The sequence below is a fragment of the Neofelis nebulosa genome, chromosome 5 (assembly GCF_028018385.1).
Source record: "Neofelis nebulosa isolate mNeoNeb1 chromosome 5, mNeoNeb1.pri, whole genome shotgun sequence".
Lineage (NCBI taxonomy): Eukaryota > Metazoa > Chordata > Mammalia > Carnivora > Felidae > Neofelis > Neofelis nebulosa.
The window spans coordinates 34467075-34481077 of NC_080786.1; the positions used below are offsets into that span (position 1 = coordinate 34467075).

The 14003-nt window shown below is 39.2% G+C and overlaps 1 protein-coding gene across 6 annotated transcripts in view; it reads right to left on the reverse strand.

The window, feature by feature from the left end:
* PIK3CB (phosphatidylinositol-4,5-bisphosphate 3-kinase catalytic subunit beta) overlaps nt 1-14003 on the reverse strand; it is a 186012-nt gene that overhangs the window by 137788 nt on the left and 34221 nt on the right. For all 6 annotated transcript variants that reach the window (XM_058730016.1, XM_058730015.1, XM_058730011.1 and 3 more), the window contains exon 2: nt 2629-2734. The gene's annotated coding sequence lies outside the window, so the exon portion shown is untranslated. The remainder of the gene's footprint in view (nt 1-2628; nt 2735-14003) is intronic.

Consider the following 14003-nt stretch of genomic DNA (forward strand, 5'->3'; position numbering starts at 1 on the left):
GACAATGAATATGATCTATTTCAAAATTTTCAAATCTTAGCAACATGGATGGAACTGGAGTGTGTTATGCTAAGTGAAATAAGTCATACAGAGAAAGATACCATATGTTTTCACTCTTATGTGGATCCTGAGAAACTAAACAGAAGACCATGGGGGAGGGGAAGGAAAAAAAAAAGTTAGAGAGGGAGAGAGCCAAACCATAAGAGACTCTTAAAGACTGAGAATAAACTGAGAGTTGATGGGAGGGCAAGGTGGGAGGGAGGGGAAAGTGGGTGATGGGCACTGAGGAGGGCACCTGTTGGGATGAGCACTGGGTGTTGTATGGAAACCAATTTGACAATAAATTAAATATTAAAAAAAATTTCAAATCTTAATGACAATTACAATCAAGGTGCAAAGTTTCAAAAACCTCTGCAGGAGCTATAATCCCATCGATATTCTTTGCCCTTAATAATTCTTATTGGTCTATTTATGCATCTGAACACAGAATATCTTTTCTGAACTGTTACACAGACAATGTGTTAGTCAACAGCAAGATGAAAACTTCTCTACATCCTTACAAAATTTCCAATCTCAAAGGTTAACAAGTATACTCTTTGGGGGGTAAAAATCATTCTAGGGGCGCCTGGGTGGATGAGTGAGTTAAGCATCTGACTTTGGCTCAGGTCATGGCCTCACAGTTCGTGAGATGGAGCCCTGCATCAGGTTCTCTGCTCTCAGCACAAAGCCTGCTTCAAATCCTCTGTCCCCCCCCCCCTCTGTGTCCCTATCTCTGTTTGTGCTGTCTCTCCCTCTCTCTCTCTCTCTCAAAAAAAAAAATAAATAAACATTAAATAAAAAAATCATTCTAGCTCATTTAATCATCTTGTCCTATCCTGGGAAATCATAGTTATTCCTGCCTACTAATCAAAACACATAGCTTTCTCCTGAGCCAAGCAAAAGTACTTAGTACATTTGTTATCATAAGCAAGTTATACAGACACAGTAACCATAAGTTTCTGGCAACACATTCTTTTTTGTTGTTTGTTTATTTTTGAGAGAGACAGAGAGAGAGAGAGAGAGAGAGAGAGAGAGAGAGAGAGAGAGAGAGAGAGAGAGAGGGAAAAGAGAGGGAGGGAGGGAGGGGCAGAGAGACAGGGAGACACAGAATCTGAAACAGGCTCCAGGCTCTGAGCTTTCAGCACAGAGCCCGACGCGGGGCTTGAATTCACAAACCGCGAGATCAGGACCTGAGCTGAAGTCGGTCACTTAACTGACTGAGCCACCCAGGTGCCCCTAACACATTCTTTTTAAGCCTCCAAAATTTTAATTCCTGTGAGGCTCTCTCATTAAAATTTAACTAGAATACAAATCTCTTGGGGCACCTGTCTAGCTCAGTCTGTTAAGCATCTAACTCTTGATTTCAGTTCAGGACATGACTGCACTGACAGTGCGGAGCCTGGTTGGGATTTTCTCTCCCTCTCTCAAAATAAATAAATAAACATTAAACCTTCTCTTTCTTTTAATGTTTATTCATTTTGAGAGAGGGAGAGAGAGCGCGGACACATTCCAAGTGCACGTGCTCATGCAAGGGGGAGAGGTTAAGAGAAAGGGAGAGAGAATCCCCAGCAGGCTCCAAAATGCCAGAGCAGAGCCCAATGCAGAGTTCGAACCCACAAACCGTGAGACCATGACCTGAGCCAAAACCAAGAGTCGAATGATTAACTGACTGAGCCACCGAGGCGCCCCTTTTTTTTAAATGTTTATTTTATTTTTGAGAGACAGAGAGAGCAGGGGAGGGGCAGAAAGAGAGGGAGACAGATGATCCAAAGCAGGCTCCACACTGACAGCAGAGAGCCCAACGTGGGGCTTGAACTCATGAACTGCGAGATCATGACCTGAGCCAAAGTTGGATGCTTAACTGACTGAGCCACACAGGCTCCCAGAGCATCCAACTTGATTTCAGCTCAGGTCATGATCCCAGGGTCGTGGGACTAAGCCCTGCTTCAGCCTCCATGTTGAGTGTAGAGCCTGCTTAAGATTCTTCCTCTCTCTCCTTCTGCCCCCTCCCCCACTTGCATGTTCTCTTTCTCTCTCAAATAAATAAGTCATGGAGATAAAAAATACAGGTATTAATTGATCTACAAGAGGCTTACATCAGAATATATGGTCACACTAACTATAATTCCAGTACTTAGGAAAATGACCACCACATCCTAAATACACACTACATGTTGACTTAATAAATGAGTTAGAGCCTCCTCTTCACTCTTTATTCTACTGCAAGCTTATTTTCAGCCACAAACACTGTCCTGAAATGGTCCCTACTGTCCAGCAGTGTTACCTAAATGCCAACTCCAAAAAAACTTCAGTTTTCAATGAGCCTCTCTAGAAAAGCTTTCAACAACACTGATCCCACCTGTCTCCTTCATGAAGCTCCATTAACTATGGGGTAAACATAATCCTAAATATCAGACTATTTTAAAAGAAAGACTAGGGGGAAAAAAAACACAAAGTCTAGGATTTCTACCCACCCCCCAATATAGAGATTAACTAAAAGATTTAGAATCTAAACAATATTTATATTTTCCTTCTATATTTAACTTTTGGAAAACTAATGTAAGTAAAGATACAAATTTAGACACTTACCTCAAATTGACAGCCACCATTTCAGTCTTTTAGGATAACAGATGATGGCATTACTTATTTTTTTAAAGTGAAGTTTTCATGGAAGACTTTCAAATTAGACGATACGCTACAAAAAAGGGGGGAAGAAAAAAGGTATTAACACCTAAATTAGCTAAATTAAAAATAAAATAAATCTGGGGGCACCTGGGTGGCTCAGTCAGTTAAGTGTCTGACTCCTGACTTAGGCTCAGGTCTTAACTCCACGGTTTGTGAGATGTAACCCCAAACTGCGCTGTTAGTGCAGAGCCTGCTTGGGATTCTCTCTGTCTCTCTGCCCTTTCCCTGCACATGCTGTCTCTCTCTCTCAAAAACAAACATTAAAAAAATAATTAATAAATAAACATTAAAAAAAAAACAAAAAGAAATCCGCCCACTTAAAAAAAAATAAAAGTGAAGATGGGGCACCTGGGTGGCTCAGTTGGTTAAGTGTCCAACTTCAGCTCAGGTTACGATCTCATGGCTTATGGGTTCGGGCCCCAAGTCGGGCTTTCTGCTGTCAGCACTTAGCCTGCTTCAGATCCTGTCACCCTCTCTCTCTGCCCCTGCCCTGCTTGCACTTTTTCTCTCTCAAAAATAAAGAAACATTAGAAAAAATTAATTGATTTTTTTAAATGAAAAAATAAAATGAATTGATAAAATAGGGGAGCCAGGGTGGCTCAGCTCTGGTTATGATCTCCAGGTTCATGGGCTCGAGCCCTGAGATGGGCTTTGTGCTGACAGTGTAAAGACTGCTTGGGATTCTCTCTCCCCGCCTCTCTCTCTCTTCTCTCTCTCTCTCTCTCTCTCTCTCTCTCTCTCTCTCTCTCTGTTCCTCCCCCACTTACGCATGCCTGCACGCATGCTCTCTCTCTCAAAATAAAATGGCTAAACTTAGAAAAACAATAAAATAAATCTTATATGACATTTGATTGCTTATAACTCTGTATTTTTAAATATGAGAAAAATATAAAAAACACATGAAATCCTATTAGAGACAGAAGGGACTTAAGTGGACATCCTATACAACTATCTAAGTTTTCTCATTTAGATCACCTCTTTCTTGAAACCTTATTTCTGTAACATGCTAATTTTCTTTCTACTTCTCAACCTATCCCTCTATCTACACCATAAGCTGCCAACTATAGATAGCTTATTTCATTTCTCCCCTTTTCTCCTTTAATATCTGACATACACAAAATATATGGAAAGATGCATGCAAGCAAACATAAGATGAACACCGTAAATCACCATCCCACAGAAGAGCAATAACATCACATCTATGTACATACTCCTCTCATCCCCACCTTTTTCTTGAATAATTATTCCATTACGCTTTAAAAAATAACTTTGTCCCATATGTATATATCCCTAACAATGTTTTGTTTAGGTTTGTGTCCCTGGCTCCCTTTTTCAGCTTGATAAATTCATATACTGTATGGAATTTTCAGGGACTTGAATTCTGTCACTCAAATATTTTTCTAAGCTTTATCCATGTTACTTTTTAATTGCTCTATAGTGTTCCACTACACAAATAGCTATAGTATATTTATCCATTCTGTTTTCAGGCATTTAAATGGTTTACAGTTTTTTTGCTCTTATTAACATTATTACACAGGTCTCCAGAGGCAAATGAACAAGAATTTCCTTGGTATCCTTCAAACCTAGAAGTAGAATTGATGGGTTAAAGGATATGCAAATTCCCAACTTTACCAAAACACCAAGTTGTCTTCCAACTCACTCTACCAACTCACCAGCAGCATGTAAATTGATGACACAATCCTTGCCAATACCTGGTAAAGTGAGATTTCTTAATTGGTGGCAGTACAGAACATATACAACCTTACTGTGATTTGTTTGTATTACTTGATGAGATGTAAGACCTTTTCACAAGTTTTAATGTTTTTTTGTTTTGTTTTGTTTTATCTTTGAGAGAGAGACAGACAGCATGAGGAGGGGAGAGGCAGAGAGAGGAGAGAGATTCCCAAGCAGGCTCTGTGCTGTCAGCACAGTGCCCGAAGTGGGGCTCGAACACATGAAGACATGAGATCATGCATGACCTAAGCTGAAATCAAGAGTCAGATGTTTGACTGAGTCACCCAGGTGCCCTTCAAATGTTTATTAAGTATCTATGTTCCTTTCTGCATTCCTTTGTTCACAGTTTTTGGCCATTTTTATTGGGTTGTCTTTTTCTTATTAGTTAGTAGGCTTTATATATTCAGGACCAGGATTAGTTACATAATTTGCAGGGCCCATTCCAAAATTAAAAAGCAGGGCCATTATTAAAAAATTATGAATTATAAAACAGTGATAGTTTAGTATTAAAATAAGTGTGAGGCCCTGTGTGACTGAACAGGTTGTATACCCATGAAGGTAGCCCTGTTTAGGACACTAATTTTCTATTATATACATGACAACTATTTTCTTCCAAGTTTGCAATAATTGTTTTCTAAGTTTAGTTTATCTTTTCCTTTTCTTTATGGTGTCTTTAGGTGAACATTAATTTTAATGTGTTTACAACGATCAATCTTTTTTAAGTTGATGCTTCTGTCTCATTGAGAAAATCCTATAGTCTTCACAAAGTTTTATGGCTTTGCCTTCCCATGAGTCCAAAACCATGGGTGCTTTCCAATGATCAGTGAGCTCACAACCCTCTACTCTCAGCCATTATGTCCCATTCTTCACTAATAAAATCTTAAAGGACTTTATGACCTTTACTGATAGTAGCATCCTAATCACATCATTTAATTTACTTCTGGGCAAGCCCACTCAAACTGGATTAGAGCACAAAGCTTGGAACTATTTACATCTTGTCAGCAATACATCAAGTCAAAAATTTTAATACAAATTCCATGCATCTGATTAGAATATTTTACATTTAAATATTTAAAAGGGAGAAAAATCTTAAAGTTTCATAAAATTAGTAGGAATCAAAGGACAGCAGAATTGTTGCTATAAAGGTTGAAAATCTTTTTCATTTTGTATCTTCAAAATAAAATTGTTAGGAAGCAAGTAATTGAATTCTACTCTTGGTTTCTTTGTTTTTGTAATTAAGGTCCATAAGATTCTTTTTTAAATGAGAAGAATGTTATAAAACTTTAGAATAATGTCAAAATATATCAAGCTGCTTACTTTTCCAAAAGTAAGGGATCAATTAAGTAAAAAAAAAAAAAAAGCAATTTGCAAAAAACAAAAACAATAAACCAATTTGCTAGTGCAGGATGTTGGTAGGGAGGCTATGCATGTGGGGACAGGGATATATGAGAACTCTCTGTACTTTCTACTCAATTCTACTGTGACCTAAAACTGCTCTAAAAAATGATAGTCTTTTGAAAATATGAAAAAAGATATGTATCAAATGCCACCAAAAAAAAAAAAAAAAAAACAATTTGAGGGACACGTGGGTGGCTCAGTCGATTAAGCATCCGACTTTGGCTCAGGTCATGATCATGGGTTCAAGCCCTGTGTTGGGCTCTGTGCTGACAGCTCAGAGCCTGGAGTGTGCTTCAGACTCTGTGCTTCCCTCTCTCTCTGCCCCACCCCCACTCATACTCTGTCTCTATCAAAAATGAATAAACATTAAGAAAAAAATTTTTTTAAATAACCAGTTTGACACAATATAGGCTAATAATGAATGTAAGTATACTGCTTACTCTTCTTGAACAGTCAACAAAATTACTGTGATTTATTCAAACACACGATTCAATAAAATGTATTATTAAAATTCCTAATAATAAGCTTTAGGTAAAAATAATGTTATTAATAACCTTACACATGAAGATTCACTCTCACAACTTTATTATGAAAAGAAAGGGAAAAATTCTGGACAAACAATAAATATCCCTTAAACTTTAAAAAGACAGGTGGGGGGGTGGATTTCAAAAGCTTACCTAAGCACTAAGAATGGCCTATGACCAAACCAAAACCCCTATACACATTCTATCTCTAGTCTTGTTCAAGTAAAAATACTTTTTGGGGTGCCTGGGTGGCTCAGTCAGTTAAGTGGCTGACTCATGACTCCAGCTCAGGTCATGATCTCATGGTTCATGGGTCCAAGCCCCAAGTGGGGCTCTGCACTGTCCATGCAGACTGTGCCTGGAAATCTCTCTTTCTCTCTCTGCCCCTCCCCATTCGTGGTCATGTGTGCGCACGCTCTCTCTCATAACAAATAAAAGAAAAATTTTAATGTTTATTTATTTTTGAGACACGGCGAGAGACAGAGGGCAAGCAGGGGAGGGGCAGACAGAGGGAGACACAGAATCCAAAGTAAGCTCTAGGCCCAAGCTGTCAGCACTGAGCCTGGCATGGGGCTTGAACTCATGAACCACAAGATCACGACCTGAGCCGAAGCCGGACGCCCAACCAACTGAGCCACCCAGGTGCCCCTTAAAAAAATTTTAGTAAGTACTTTTCTACAAAAACAAAATCAACACTATGCTTCAATCATGCTAGTTATATTATAATTTAGGAGCCAGCTAAACTACTTAACAATGATTTCAACCTTCCAGTCTCCACCCACAAATAAGCAAGCAAAGCCATGTAAATTCAAAATCACTTCATGATATACATTCATCTCTCTCCTCTTCCTCCTCTTCCTACTGAATTCAGAGTATTCCTCATATACTACCACAAAGTCCTAGCCCTACATCAAAGGAACGTGAATTTCCTCTACTTTTGTTTTTGTTTTACAAAACACAATTAGAACGGTCAATTCTTTGATACCTACTACCCAAGAAAGGACCAGATTAAGACTGCTAGTACAGGAGTTTGTTTTTCTTTCTTTCTGTTTAACAAATGGAGATTATATATTTTTTTTTTCTGGGTATTTTTTAAATAAAGTTTTTCAAAAAAACAATATAGCCAATAAGCATAGGGAAAAAATGGACATTCTCATTAAAGAATAAAAATTAAAACCACAATAAAATAACACTGTGAACCCACCAAAATAGGTAAAATTTAAAGAAACTAAGCCTACCTAAGCTGGAGGCTGAGGATGTGGAGCAATGGAAATTCACATACCTATGACAGGGGGTTCCACCCTAGACATACATCAAAAAGAAATGTGCACACATTTCACCAAAAGATATTTACTAGAATGTTCACAGCATTATTATTCAAAATAGCCAAAAACTGGGGTGCCTGGGTTCATGGGTTTGAGCCCCACATCAGCTGTCTGTGCTGACAGCTCAGAGCCTGCTTTGGATTCTGTGTCTCCCTCTCTCTGCCCCTCCCCACTTGCACTGTGTGTGTGTGTGTGTGTGTGTGTGTGTGTGTGTGTGTCTCAAAAATAAACATTAAAAAAAAAACCTCTAAAAATAGCCAAAAACTATAAACCCAAAAGAGAATGAATAAACTATAATATATTTTCACAATGGAACACTATATTGCAAGGAAAACGAACACTCAAGAGCTTTATAAAAAAGGACTGATATAAAAATATGCAAGATGTTCCAGGCTTCTGAGTGGCTGAGTAAGTTAAGCATCTGACTCTTGGTTTTGGCTCAGGTCATAATCTCACAGTTCGTGGGTTTGAGTCCCATGTCAGGCTCTGTGTTGACAGTGCAGAGCCTGCTTAGGATTGTCTCTCTCTCCCTCTCTCTCTGCCCCTTTCCCACTCACTCTCTCTCTCAAAATAAATAAACTTAAAAAATTTTTTAAATAAAAATATGCAAGATGTTAAGCAAAAAATTAACAATAAAGTACAGGGTAGTTACTATAATGTGCTTTTGGTAGAGGAATAAAAATAGAAAGAAATAAAAATCTATATTCAGGGGCACCTGGGTGGCTCAGTCGGTTAAGCATCCAAGTCTTGGTTTCAGTTCAGGTCATGATACCATGGTTCATGAGTTTGAACCCCACATTTAGCTCCATGCTGACAGCACAAAGCTGCTTGGGATTCTCTCTCTCCCTGTCTCTTTGCCCCTCCCCTGCTTGCTCTGTCTCTCAAAATAAATAAATAAACTTAAAAAAAATCTATATTCATTAAGACACACCAAAAGATCACACAAGAAAGTAGTAATACCAGTTTCCTAGGCAGAGTGAGATGCTAGGGGTTAGGGGTTAGATGTTAGGGGTGGATATGAACTACTCACATACAGTTGGGAATAGAGGTGGGAGACTTTACCTTTTTATACTTTTTATTTGTGAACCACAGAAATCTATCACATACCATAAAAATAAATAATTCAGAAAAAAGATTCAAATACCAGACGTACATGTATTTTTTAATTAATTTAGATGTGAATATCTGAATTACAAAAAGATATTTCAGCAACAAATATAATTTGCAAATCCCTCAATAAAAAACAGAAGTGTGCCTCTAACACACACAAATAATAGGAACCACTGTTTTACACATACTAAGAATGAGAATATATATAGCTTTGTCCATCTTATTATTAAGCTACACTTAGCTACAGATAACATGGATAAATGTAATAAGCATATTGCTGAAAAGAAGACCAGACATAAAGGCACTCCACTGCATGATTCCAGGTATACAACGTTCAAAAACAAGCAGAACTAATCTATGTGTTAGCTGTCAGAACAGCAATTACCTCTGGGAAAGAAGTAAGCACTAGTTATGGTTGGTGGGGGATGGTGACAGGATCGGTGTGCATGAGGAGAGTTTCTGGATTGCTGGCAATGCTATACTTCTTGGTGATGGTCACAAGGATCTTTTTTTACTTTGTGACAAGTCATAATGATTTTTTTGCCTTTTATGTGTTATACTCCATTGGAAAAAGTTAAAAGGAGAAAAAAGCACAGTGTACCACTATTTCACATGTGCCAGACTGACAAAAAGGTCTGACAGTATCAACTGCTTATGAAAATACAGAACAGTTGGGGCGCCTGGGTGGCGCAGTCGGTTAAGCGTCCGACTTCAGCCAGGTCACGATCTCGCGGTCCGTGAGTTCGAGCCCCGCGTCAGGCTCTGGGCTGATGGCTCGGAGCCTGGAGCCTGTTTCCGATTCTGTGTCTCCCTCTCTCTCTGCCCCTCCCCCGTTCATGCTCTGTCTCTCTCTGTCCCAAAAATAAATTAAAAATGTTGAAAAAAATTAAAAAAAAAAAAAAAAAAAAAAAAGAAAATACAGAACAGCCAAAATATTTTACTTTCCTAGTGACAGTATAAATTAATATAACCTCTTAGGAAAACAATCTGCCACCATCTAACACATTTCATCATTTTCAGATGAAGTAAAGTTTTTTTTCACTTTGTAACTCCTCTGATATCAAAATACACATTACAGGCACTATCAGGCAGCAGATTTCATCTATAGGTCATTGTTAGTTCATGTGAACTTGAGTCTTTTTCCTGACAGCCTGAGACAATTACAACTTTAATATATTAGTATACAAACCATGTAAGGACCATCTGAAGAAAAATAAATATCCTGGCTGTGGTCTGAAATCTCTGTTGATACCTTCTGGTAAAAGATCACCAAAACCAGGGTGCCTTGCTGCCTCAGTCGAAAAAGCATGCCACTCTTAAGCTCGGGGTCATGAGTTCAAGCCCCACGGTAGATGCAGAGATTACTTAAATAAAGAAAACTTAAAAATAATAATAATAATAACCAAAACCCTCAGAATGAGTGTCAGAAGCTTATAAAAATCTGTCTCACTATACCCTTAGGATTGTTGTACATGTTATACTCGAACTAGGAAAGAAAAAACAAGTATAAATTAAGATAATATCATTTCTGCTTCAAAACTCCATGAAAGGGGTGCCTAAGTGGCTCAGGCAGTTAACATCTGACTCTTGATCTCAGCTCCCGTCTTGATTTCAAGGGTCATGAGTTCAAACGCTGCCTTGGACTCCATGCTGGCTGTGAAGCCTACTTAAAAAAAAAAAAAAAAAAAAAAAATCATGAGGGGCACCTGGGTGGCTCAGGTCATGATCTCATGGTTGGTGGGTTCAAGCCCCGCTTCAGGCTCTGTGCTGACAGCTTGCTCAGAGCCTGGAACCTGCTTCAGATTTTGGGTTTCCTTTTCTCTGCCCACACACACTGTGGGCACACACACACTGTCCCACACACACATTCTCTCTCTGTCTCTCAAAACTAAATAAATGTTTAAAAAAAAAATACAAACATACTTAAACATCATAAAAGCCATTTATGAAAAACCCACAGCTAACATCATCCTCAATGGGGAAAAACTGAGAGCTTTTTCCCTGAGATCAGGAACATGACAGGGATGTCCACTCTCACCGCTGTTGTTTAACATAGTGTTGGAAGTTCTAGCATCAGCAATCACACAACAAAAGGAAATCAAAGGCATCAAAATTGGCAAAGATGAAGCTTTCACTTTTTGCAGATGACATGATATTATACACGGAAAATCGGATAGACTCCACCAGAAGTCTGCTAGAACTGATACATGAATTCAGCAAAGTTGCAGGATATAAAATCAATGTACAGAAATCAGCTGCATTCTTATACACTAATAATGAAGCAACAGAAAGACAAATAAAGAAACTGATCCCAGGGGCGCCTGGGTGGCTCAGTCGGTTGAGCGTCCGACTTCAGCTCAGGTCACGATCTCGCGGTCCGTGAGTTCGAGCCCCGCGTCGGGCTCTGGGCTGATGGCTCAGAGCCTGGAGCCTGCTTCCGATTCTGTGTCTCCCTCTCTCTCTGCCCCTCCCCCGTTCATGCTCTGTCTCTCTCTGTCTCCAAAATAAATAAACGTTAAAAAAAAAAAAATTAAAAAAAAAAAAGAAGAAGAAACTGATCCCATTCACAATTGCACCAAGAAGCATGAAATACCTAGGAATAAATCTAACCAAAGATGCAAAAGATCTGTATGCTGAAAACTATAGAAAGCTTATGAAGGAAACTGAAGAAGATATAAAGAAATGGAAAAACATTCCGTGCTCATGGGTTGGAAGAATAAATATTGTTAAAATGTCAGCACTACCCAAAGCTATCTACACATTCAATGCAATCCCAATCAAAATTGCACCAGCATTCTTCTCAAAGCTAGAGCAAGCAATCCTAAAATTTGTATGGAACCACAAAAGGCCCTGAATAGCCAAAGTAATTTTGAAGAAAAAGACCAAAGCAGGAGGCATCACAATCCCAGACTTTAGCCTCTACTACAAAGCTGTAATCATCAAGACAGCATGGTATTGGCACAAAAACAGACACAAAGACCAATGGAATAGAACAGAAACCCCAGAACTAGACCCACAAAAGTATGGCCAACTCATCTTTGACAAAGCAAAAAAGAATATCCAATGGAAAAAAGACAGTCTCTTTAATAAATGGTGCTGGGAGAACTGGACAGCAACATGCAGAACGTTGAAACTACACCACTTTCTCACACCATTCACAAAAATAAACTCAAAATGGATAAAGGACCTGAATGTGAGACAGGAAACCATCAAAACCCTAGAGGAGAAAGCAGGAAAAGACCTCTCTGACCTCAGCCACAGCAATTTCTTACTTGACACATCCCAAAGGCAAGGGAAGTAAAAGCAAAACTGAATTATTGGGACCTCATGAAGATAAAGCTTCTGCACAGCAAAGGAAACAATCAACAAAACTAAAAGGCAACCAACGGAATGGGAAAAGATATTTGCAAATGACATATCAGACAAGGGCTAGTATCCAAAATCTATAAAGAGCTCACCAAACTCCACACCCGAAAAACAAATAATGCAGTGAAGAAATGGGCAGAAAACACGAATAGACACTTCTCTAAAGAAGACATCCGGATGGCCAACAGGCACATGAAAAGATGCCCAACGTCGCTCCTCATCAGGGAAATACAAATCAAAACCACACTCAGATATCACCTCACGCCAGTCAGAGTGGCCAAAATGAACAAATCAGGAGACTATAGATGCTGGAGAGGATGTGGAGAAACAGGAACCCTCTTGCACTGTTGGTGGGAATGCAAACTGGTGCAGCCACTCTGGGAAACAGTGTAGAGGTTCCTCAAAAAATTAAAAATAGACCTACCCTATGACCCAGCAGTAGCACTGCTAGGAATTTACCCAAGAGATTCAGGAGTACTGATGCATAGGGGCACTTGTACCCCAATGTTTATAGCAGCACTCTCAACAACAGCCAAATTATGGACACAGCCTAAATGTCCATCAACTGATGAATGGATAAAGAAATTGTGGTTTATATACACAATGGAGTAGTACATGGCAATGAGAAAGAATGAAATATGGCCCTTTGTAGCAACATGAATGGAACTGGAGAGTGTTATGCTAAGTGAAATAAGCCATACAGAGAAAGACAGATACCATATGTTTTCACTCTTATGTGGATCCTGAGAAACTTAACAGAAACCCATGGGGGAGGGGAAGGGAACAAAAAAAAAAGAGGTTAGAGTGGGAGAGAGCCAAAGCATAAGAGAGTCTTAAAAACTGAGAACAAACTGAGGGCTGATGGGGGGTGGGACGGATGGGAGGGTGGGTAATGGGTACTGAGGAGGGCACCTGTTGGGATGAGCACTGGGTGTTGTATGGAAACCAATTTGACAATAAATTTCATATATTAAAATAAATAAATAAATAAATAATAAAAACTGAAAAAATAAATACAAAAAAATAAAATAAAAATCATAAAATAGTTAAGGAAAGCTCACAGAAAAAAAAATTTTTTTTAGGTCTTAATAGCAGGGGCGCCTGACTGGGTCAGTTGGTTAAGTGTCTGACTCTTGGTTTTGGCTCAAGTCATGATCTCATGGGTTCATGAGTTTGAGCCCCACATCCGGCTCTGCGCTGAGCATGGAACCTGCTTGGGTGTCTGTCTCTCTCTCTCTCTCTCTCTCTCTCTCTCTCTCTCTCTGCCCCTCTACCGCATGTGCATGCATGAACATTCTCTCTCTCAAAATAAATAAACTTAAAAAAGAAGCCTTAATATGAACAGACTCTTAATCTCATTCATTATAAAAATGCAAATCAGGGGCACCTGGGTGGCTCAGTCTGTTACATGTCGGACTTTGGCTCAGATCATGATGTCACTGTTCATGAGTTCAAAACCCACATCAGGCTTCTCTGCAGTCAGCAAGCAGCCTGCTTTGGATTCCCTGCCCCCCTCTCTCTCTGCCCCTCTCCTGCTTGTACTTGATAGCTCACTTTCTCTCTCTCTCTCTCTCTCTCTCTCTCTCTCTCTCTCTCTCTCTCTCTCTCACACACACACACACACACACACACACACAAATAAACATTTTAAAAATGCAAATTAAAACTACACTGAAGGGCATCTGGCTGGCTAAGTCCGTAGAACCCATGACTCTTGATCTCAGGATCCTAACTTTGGGTCCCACGTTGGGCACAAAGCTTACTTACGAATAAGTAGAGAAAGAGAGAAATAAAACAAAACTACCCTGAGACACCATTTTCC